A 9,922-nucleotide genomic window follows, 5' to 3' on the forward strand; every position below is an offset into this window, starting at 1 on the left:
CACATGCAAGGATTACCACATATCCCTGTCCATTACAGCGGTTTGTTACCACTATCTCTCCTACGCTGAAATTGGAATATACACTGAAATCTGAAAATGCCCCCATCTCTTAGGAAGCACCCTTCTCCAGCACAAAAGTCCCACACTGCCATAATGAGGTATAATGAAACCCAAGTCCAAAAATTAACTGTAACCAAATTTAACCTATTAACCTCATTTAAAAAAAAAATTGCTCCTCTCAATGTTTCCCCTCAACTCTGAACTTAGATCTCCAACTGCCTGCGAGCAGCTCCACATGGATGTCAGTTCTACAGTCAACTATTCTTGAACTTAACATATTGAAAAATCTGATTCTTTCAACTGGTCCTTTTTTTTTTCTTTTAAAAAATTGTTTAAATTTAAATTCTAGTTAATTAACATATAGTGTAATATTGGTTTCAGGAGAACTCAGTGATTCCTCTCTTACATATAACACCAAGTGCTCAACAGAAGTGCCCTCCTTAATGTCCATCACATTCAACTGTTCCTAATCCAATAAACTGAACCATCTTCCTCCCAGTTGCTGAAAGCCCCAAATGATTCATTCTCATTTTCTCTTTCATGTCAAGTGATTCCCTACTTCTAATTCATTGATTCTGCCTATATAACATATTCCCAAACTATTTCATTTCTCTTCATTTCTGTTACCATCATCCTAGACCAAACTACCATTACCCTTGGACTATATTCATTTCCTCCTAAATGCTCCAGCCTCATTGGCCTTTTTTCCTTAAACACGCCCAAGATCATTCCCATCTTCTGGCCAACCCATTCTGTCTGCTTCAAATATTCCTCCCATTTACTCTCAGGGCTACTGCTTCTCAAATCAAATGTTACCCACCCCAAAGGATTTCCTGACCACCCAATCAAAAATAACACCAACCTCACCTTCATTCTCTATACCAGTACCTTGTATTTGTCCCCCTACACAGCACTTATCACTATTTGAAATTAGCTTATCTGCTTACTGTCCACATCTTTGCACTAAACTGTGAGTTCCATGAATGCAGGAATTATGTTCACTGTATCTAGAATAGTGCCTGGCATATAGTGAGTATGTGCTTAATGAACAGCTTCTGAATGAAGGTACCTATCTAAAGAAAGACTGTGTCAGGGCACCTGGGTGGCTCAGTCGGTTGAGTGTCTGACTTTGGCTCAGGTCATGACCTCATGGTTTGTGGGTTCGAGCCCCGCATCAGGCTCTGTGCTGACAGCTAGCTCAGAGCCTGAAGCCTGCTTCAAATTATGTATCTCCCTCTTTCTCTGACCCTCCCCTGTTCACGCGGTCTCTCTCTCTCAGAAATAAAATGAAAACATTAAAAAAATTTTTTTAAATAAAATAAAATAAAGACTATGTCAATCATGAAAGATAATGGTAGGCTGGGATGAGTCACAAAATATTAAAAAACGTCAAGGGGAGAGTGGCTGTCGTAAACATTAAACAGTGCCATGACACTCCAATTCTCCTTCCAGATACAGGGTTGGTTTATATTTACCCATCACCTTGAAGTTAGGTAATGGTCATATGACTTGTTCTTGCCAATGAAATACAAGAGCCGCTTTGTGTGATTCACTCCTATTACCATTCCTCTATTACGGCAACCAGCAATAGGACAGAGATTAAAGTTTCATCTGTCCACATTCCTTAACAAGGACAACATAGAGCAGAGCCCCCAGATAACTAACATGTAAGATGAGTTAAAGAGAAACAAACCTTTCTTACTTGAAACCACTGAGATTTGGGGGTTGTTACTGTAAAACAACCCATCCAAGACCGATAAACCATCCAAACAATATCGGGGGCACAGAATAATGTCAGTCACACTAAGTAGTCAAGTGATACCACTAAATATACATAAGTAATTTCCTTCTAATTATTACTTAGTTTCCAAACAGGTCTGCTAACAAGAAGAGAACAAAAATTATTTATGTGGAGTTTAAGAATTCTTGTCCCTGATACTATTTTTCAGTAAATATTCCCCCAAATAATGAATGTCACCCTGGTAGGCATATCTACCAGCCTTTTCTTACCTGAAAACATTCTTCCTAGATGAGAATACCCATGCCTTTTGTTTCATTATTATCTACACCAATGATTCAATAACTAGTTACTCAATCCAGGTCACTATGAAGGAAGCAGACTACAAAAGTAGATTGGATAAAATGAATAAGTCCTTGGATACTAGGTCAGGAATCCGGACTTAATTTTGTAGACAAAATAGACTTACTGAGAAGCTTTGTGTATGAATCACATCATTAAAAACTATTCTTGGGGCATCTGGCTGGCTCAGTCAGTACTGAGCAGCTCTTGGTCTTGGGGTCATGAGTTTGAGCCTCATGTTGGTTGTAGCAATTACTTAAATAAACTTAAAATTTGTTTAACTTTTCTTGAAGATTATTAAAAAAATTTTTTATTGTTTATTCAATTTTGAGAGAGAGACACACAGAGACAGAAAGTGTGAGCTGGAGAGGGGCAGAGAGAGAGGGAGACACAGAATGGGAAGCAGGCTCCAGGCTCCAAGTGGTCAGCACAGAGCCCAATGCAGGGCTCAAATCCATGAACTGTGAGATCATGACCTGAGCCAAAGTTGGGCACTTAACCACCCCAGGTGCCCCCTCTTGAAGATTATTCTATATGACAGTTACAGAATTAGGATGAATGGAACAGGAATACCAAGAGTCCTAATTTTCAACGGCTATGTCACGAATCCTCCATGGATGAGAGGCCAAATTTTAATCAATCTATTGATTTTTGCAACAACACTAAACATACTGTTACTGGTGGTATAGGGAATAAGCAAGGCAAAGGTCTTTGCAAATAAAAGTAAAAGGCACACTTAAAAGTCAAGCTGGCGCTAAAATAAGTTCTGGTAATGGACAAAGCTGCACTTTATGAGTATGAAGAGCAATCAGGGCAGTATTACTTAATAGTCCTGAAAGGTAACTGAGTAGACAGTAGATGCTATACCACCACTTGGAGGTATTTTTATATTCTAGGAATGACTGGGTTGTAATCTTGTTGGTTTGTATTCTGAGTTCTTTCAAGATACTCAGAACATCTTCGCAGTCCTCAACACCAATCCATTCTTTCATTCCTTCAACAAATAGTAAACACATGTTACAGTCTAATTACCATTCTTGGGACTAAGGAAACATCAATGAACAATAATCCCTGCCCTCCTGAAGCTTATATGCCAGAGCCACTTAAATTCCATTGTAAAATTTCCCCCCCAATCCTATTACACGTGAGTAGCTTTTACAGATGCTTTTGGAAGATATCATCTGATTAATGCACACTAAGATGTGAAAAACATCTTAGAATGTCTCTAGAATGGTCTCACCAGAGGTAATTACCTTTGAAAAGTAAATACTTCACAGATTCACAGACTCTTAGAGCTGGAAAGAACCTTGGAAATAATTTCAATTTACAAATGAGATTATAGGATCTGCCCAAGAACATGCAGTCACCAGCAGGAGAGAGAAGCTTAGAACTGTGACTTCCAGTGTTAATGCCTTTCCCATATAACACCAAGCTGCCTATTTTAAGATTAGATTAGTGAGAAGAGATGCTAGAGTGGGCATTCGTGACTTATACACAGGTAATAGGTTTCTGGATGACTGTTCGAGGCAAAAAGGATTTCAGGCAGTGTGTAAAATTGAAAGAGAGAGGGGCGCTTGGGTGGCTCAGATGGTTAAACATCTGACTTCAACTCAGGTCTTGCAGTTTGTGAGTTAGTTTGAGCCCCACATCGGACTCTGTGCTGACGGTTCAGAGCCTGGAGCTTTCTTCAGATTCTGTGTCTCCTTTTCTCTCTGCCCCTCGCTTGCTCACACTCTGTTTCTGTTTCTCTCTCAAAAGTAAGAATAAACAAGGGCACCTAGGTGGCTCAGTCAGTTAAGGATGTAACTTTGGCTCAGGTCAGGATTTCACGGTTCATAAGTTTGTGCCCCACATCAGGCTCTACGCTGAAAGCTCAGAGCCTGGAACCTGCTTTGGATTGTGTCTCCCTCTCTCTCTCTCTGTCCATCTCCCACTCTCACTCTTTCTCAAAAATAAACATAAAAAAAAACTAAAAATAAACATTAAAAATCATTTTTAAAAATTCAGAGTAAGGCAATTATAGGGGAAACAAAGTTAGGGTACTTTCAGAAGATTCTCCCATCTCTACCTTCATTATATCCCAAGAATAAAGATAAGAATACAAAACCTTTCCAAAGTTAATGGATATTAGAGAAGATACTCAGACATAAGCACATAGTAGTAAGCATAGTATCTGAACCCAGCAAAATCAAACTATACCTTATCCAATTTGAAAAGTATATGCTGGCAGTAAAGGTACCATTTGTATCAGGTTTAAAATTTTTTTAAATTATTTTTCTAAAATACATTTTCCAGAAAGCACCAAATTAACTGATGTAGATCAACAATATAATAACTGATAAAACAGTAATGTAATATTGACTGGGTTGATGGTGTAAGGCACTGGGCAAGCAATTTTTTAAAAACATTTTATTTTGAGAGACAGAGGCAGAAAGAGAGAGGGAGGAAGAGAGAGAATCCCAAGCAAGTTCCATGCTTCTCACCACAGAGCCCAATGCAGGGGTAATCTCAAGACTGCGAAATCATGACCTGAGCCAAAATCAAGAGTTGGACACTTAACCCAGTGAGCCACCCAGGCACCTCGGGGAAGCATTTTTTTTTTTTAATGTTCATTTATTTTTGTGAGGGAGAAAGCGAGGAGGGGGAGGGGCAGAGAGACAGACACACACACAGAATCCAAAGCAGGCTCCAGGCTTGCAGCTGTCAAGCACAGGGCCTGGTGTGGGACTCAAACTTACAAACGGTGAGATCATGACCTGAATCAGAAGTCAGACCTCAACTGACTGAGCCACCCAGGCGCCTCCGGGCAAGCATTTTTAAAGATAATTCCTCTTCCTCCAGAAAAGAGTTATACTCACCTCTTGCTTATAAACTGTACCAATCTATACATTCAAAAAACCCAACTAGTCCTTTAATCTCTCAAAGATTCATGACCATCAAACTCAAGACTTATTTAGTATTCTAATAGAAAGTAAATTATTAAAAACTTTTCAAGAAGAGGAAAAAAGAAAATCTTGCTAGGAACTGAGAAATTAGCACAAAAAACAAAAGATAAAAAAAAGTGGGGGATAACAAAAAAAAAAAACAAAGACTATTAATTGTTAAGAGTTTTAGGAAGAATGTGAGCTGACAGGCAGCAAGGGTCCTTACTAAAATCTCTTTATGGGTCTCTGTGATGGCAGTTTACATCCCTAAGATGAATCCCCTCCCCAAATTATTATGAGAAACCCAATTTATTTCAGTAGCCCTGCATTCTTTCAGCTTCCTAGACTTAAAACCTTGGAAATACCATAGACTTTTACCCCTATTGTTTTCTATAGTTAATTAGTCATCATATTCTATTTCTTCCTTCAAAATGTCTGTTTTGAATATAAGCAAGATTTCCAATTTCAAAAGAACACACACAGAACAAAAAAGATCACGACCATTAAAAAGGGCATTTTTCAGGGAATGGGAAATACTCATGACATGCTGAGTCAAACAGACAAACAAAAACACCAAACAATAAAAACCCACAGGGAGAAAAATATATAACCCTAGTTTTTAAAAAGGAAAACAATTATCAGCACAGAAAGATTTGAAAAAAAATCACATGAAAATATTTAACAGTTGTTCTTTCTGCCTGGGGTAGTGGTGGGAGGGTTAGAAGTGCTTTTTAATTTTTCACTCTCTACATGTCCAAAATTTCCTACAATGAACATGCATTATTTTCAGTGGACATAATTTTCAAACTTAGGAAAAAATGTTATTTAAATAATTGTCCCATTTTACCACTGCTTGTCATTCTCATTGCCCTCATCCTATTTGCTTAAAATCTCCTCCTTCTTCCAGGACTCCAACAAGAGCCTCCTTCTTGAGGTCTCTGAGCCAGCTTCCCCAGCTTTCATACTGCCCTACTCAGGCTCCTAAAATTCATCATTCATACTTGTTTCCAGCACATGGAGGCAGTAGCTGGCCATATAAACAATCAACTCACAACAGGGTCTCAACCTCAGCACCACTGACATTTGGGGTAATTATTTCTAATGGATGGTCTGTCCTATCATAGTAAGATCCTTAGCAGCAGCACTCTAGCCTCTATCCACTCGAAGTTTGTAGCACCTCTCCCCATCCCAGCCACGATGCTGGCAAATGTCCTAAAGCGGGCAAAAATTATCCCCAGTTGAGAGCCACTGATAGAGAAGTTTTAAAACTTCCAAAATCATCTCGGTGTGTGTGTGTGCGTGTATATACATATACATCAAACTTAAACTTCTTTGCCATATGTGTCTTAAACAACACTCTTCAGTCCTTCCCACATAATCTCATTTTTTTTTCAACAGAAAGCTTTCCGAATAGATCAGTTCACTGTTCTCTAGACAAATCACTTTTATTCTCACTTCCAAATCTTTTTTTTTCCTTCCAAGATTTTATTTAAATTTCAATTAGCTACAATATAGGTGTAATATTGGTTTCAGGAGAATTTATGATTCACCACTTACATACACCACTCAGTGCTCATCACAAGGTCCCTCCTTTTTAGTCATCATCACCCATTATCCCATTCCCTCACCATCTCACTCTGTTCTCTATAGTTAAAAGTCTCTTACAGTTTGCCTCCCTCACTGTTTTTATTTTATTTTTCTTTCCCTTCCTCCGTGTTCATCTGTTTTGTTTCTTAAATTCCACATGAGTGAAATCACATGGTATTGGTCTTTCTGACTTATTTCTCTTAGCATAATACACTCTAGCTGTATCCACATTGTTGCAAATTTGCCAACATTCTTTTTGATGGCTGAGTAGTATTTCACCACATACATACATACATACATCACATCCTCTTTATCCATTCATCAGTCAATGTACATTTGGGCTCTTTCCACAATTTAGCTATCGTCAATAATGCTGCTATAAACATTGCAGTGCATGTGCCCCTCTGAATCAGTATTTTTTATCCTTTTCACTTCCAAGTCTTTGAACACACTGTTTCCTCACTAAAATTCCCCATTCACACCCCATAGATCCAGTGGCCTAAATCCATCCTGTATGTGTTGGTTCTCTGCAGAAGCATTACCGATCAGCCCAGTTCAGTTGACCACACACCCTGTGCACTAAAGAACAGTATTTTATATTGTTGTTGTTAATCTCACATCCCAAACTAAGGTTTGTTGCCCTGGTACTTTTTTTTTTTTTTGTATAACCAACTGCATCTAACACTGCTGGGCATAGAGATAATCACAAGCTTGATAACCGATGAATGAAATTTAAATGCTCTGCTGTAAATCACTGTAAACTGCTGATTTCTTATGAAATGATTTTGTTTGAACCTTTCTTTTTTTTTTAATTTAAAAAAAAATTTTTTTAAATTTATTTCTGAGAGAGAGACAGCGTGAGCAGGGGAGGGTCAGAGAGAGAGAGGGAGACACAGAATCTGAAGCAGGCTCCAGGCTCTGAGCTAGCTGTCAGCACAGAGCCCTTATGTGGGGCTCGAACACACGAACCCTGAGATCATGACCTGAGCTGAAGCGGAACACTTAACCGACTGAGCCACCCAGGTGCCCCTGAACCTTTATTTCTTGTCATGGAGCTATAAGTATGATCGTTCCAAGTACAGAGTAACAACTCAATTAAGTTCTCAGAATTAAAATATATAATGGTATGTTTTAAGGAATATGTAGTTTCAAACTGTTGTCTACACTCTCAGGGTATGATACAAAACAACTAACACTATAAACCACAACACAAATATCAACTTTGTGAACTCCATTTATCTTAAAATGCCCAAGAGAATTTTTGCTCAGTGCACAAAACTTAAGTACACCAAGGGCAGAGAACTCAATAGTGTGTAAATGCATATATACATGAACCCACTTCACATACATTATAGCCCCAGTTAAGACAAATAAGGGAAAGGGGTGCCTGGGTGGCTCAGTCTGTTAACTGTCCAACTTCGGCTCAGGTCATGATCTCACAGTTCGTGGGTTTGAGCCCTGCATCAGGCTCTGTGCTGACAGCTAGCTCAGAACCTGGAGCCTGCTTCAGATTCTGTGTCTCCCTCTCTCTCTCTGACCCTCCTCTGCTCATGGTGTCTCTTTCTGTCAGAAATAAATAAAAAAAACATTAAAAAAAAAAAAAAGACAAGTAAGGGAAAGAGTAAACTAAAAAAAGCCACATGTAAAGCCGGCAGTAAAGAAGCACAGTTAAAAGTATGAAGCCAGCCTGCCTGGGTCCCAAATATATTAGCTGTGTAACCTTGTACAAGTTACTCCACTTCTCTGTGTCAGTTTCCCCTTTGTCAAAATGGGGATGATAGTAATAGCACCCACCCCAAAGCAAAGCTCTCTAAACAGTGCTTAACTAGAGAAGCCCCAAAATAAATAGCTACCACTGCTAATACTACAGTGCTGGTTATTAGCACAGTACAAGCCTCACTGTATGAAATTCTGATTCAAGTCTGAAGCAGGTTCAAACAAAAACAAACAAAAAACCCAGAATAAAACATTTACACAAATTTAAGCTAATAGGTGGTATAGTTTCTCAATTTTTGCTGGTAATTACACAGCTAATTTTTGTTACGATTGTTTTGGGTTTTTTTTTCTTTTACTCTGTAAAGAAACTGACATAGACACCTCTGTTTTCAAAGAACTTTACAAGCCACAAGAAAACAACTGAACTCTTTGTTATCTCCATATTTAAGCCAATTTAAGAGCGTGGTAAAAGCCTAGGTACTGTTACAGAACAACTCTTCAGAAAGCACAATGAGGTTTTTAAAGTTGCAGTCAGCAATTCGTATGCGGTTATGTCAAGTTTCTGTCCTGCTAAACAAAAGCTTATCTGTCAGGGAACCAAGGACCCGTCAGAAAATAAGGAAATACCACGGCCCGGCCTAGGCGGCTCGGGAAAACCAGCCCTCAAACAGATCGCCGCAGACGCGTTCCGTCCTTCCCCCCTCCCCGACGTGCAGATGTCGGCTCCACCCGCAGATAAATAAGTGACAGCTGGTCGTGTCCATGCCTCTGTCGGCCCGGACCCGCGGCGACCCCCCAAGTCGGCCTCCGGCGCCCGCCGTCCGGACTCTCCCCGCCGCGGCCGGGCAGGGGCTCCCACCCGGGAGACAGAGGTCTCGCCGCCCCGCCCTCCCCTCCACCCACCAACCCCGCAGCCCCGCCGCCGGGCTCGGCGGAGCGGAGGCCGCCGCGGGGCCTGCAGGTGGGCCCAGGGCGCGGCCGGGCCGGAGGAGACGCGCGGCCTCGGCACGGCAGCTGCGGGCGCCGGGCTCTCACAGGCCCGGCCGTCACTTACCGGCGCCTCATGGTACCGCGGCACCTCAGCCCTGCCCCGGCGCTGACGAGCTGCGCCCGGCAGCCTAGAACGTCCCTCGGCTCCCGGGCCGAGCCCCACTCTGAGCCATTCAAACGCGGCCGCGCGCGCGGCCCGCCGGGATAGCTCCCCCAGACGCTTCTCCCAGGCTCCGCCCAACGCTGGCTCCGCCCCACTCAGGTCGCGCAGGACTGGAGGGAGGAGGGAAGAGGACGTGAGTCTATAGTGCCCCCTGGTGGCCACGCGCTCGCGCGGTAGTCTTGCTAAGGCACGGCAAGCAAGCAAGCTCTAAGAACTGAGGGTGGACAAAAGTCAAAGGATGACCCTGAGCTAGTGACAGTGTGGTGGGAGAGACGAAAACATCTGCTATAAACGTATGGTGCGGGGATTTATTCATTCACTCGCATTTAAATGCACTAAGGCAGAGTATTTTAAAAGCATGTACTCCAGCTATATGACCTTGGACAAATCACATAAATTGCT

The 9,922-nt window shown here is 41.3% G+C and overlaps 1 protein-coding gene across 2 annotated transcripts in view; it reads right to left on the reverse strand.

Moving 5' to 3' along the window:
* The window catches only part of KATNBL1 (katanin regulatory subunit B1 like 1), a 46,566-nt gene extending 37,012 nt beyond the window's left edge, over positions 1 to 9,554 (reverse strand). For both annotated transcript variants that reach the window (XM_039218352.1, XM_039218350.1), the window contains exon 1: positions 9,422 to 9,554. The gene's annotated coding sequence lies outside the window, so the exon portion shown is untranslated. The remainder of the gene's footprint in view (positions 1 to 9,421) is intronic.
* Between the last annotated feature and the right edge of the window lie 368 nt (positions 9,555 to 9,922).

The sequence above is a fragment of the Hyaena hyaena genome, unplaced genomic scaffold (assembly GCF_003009895.1).
Source record: "Hyaena hyaena isolate Hyena2069 unplaced genomic scaffold, ASM300989v1 scaffold_756, whole genome shotgun sequence".
NCBI classification, from domain to species: Eukaryota; Metazoa; Chordata; class Mammalia; order Carnivora; family Hyaenidae; genus Hyaena; species Hyaena hyaena.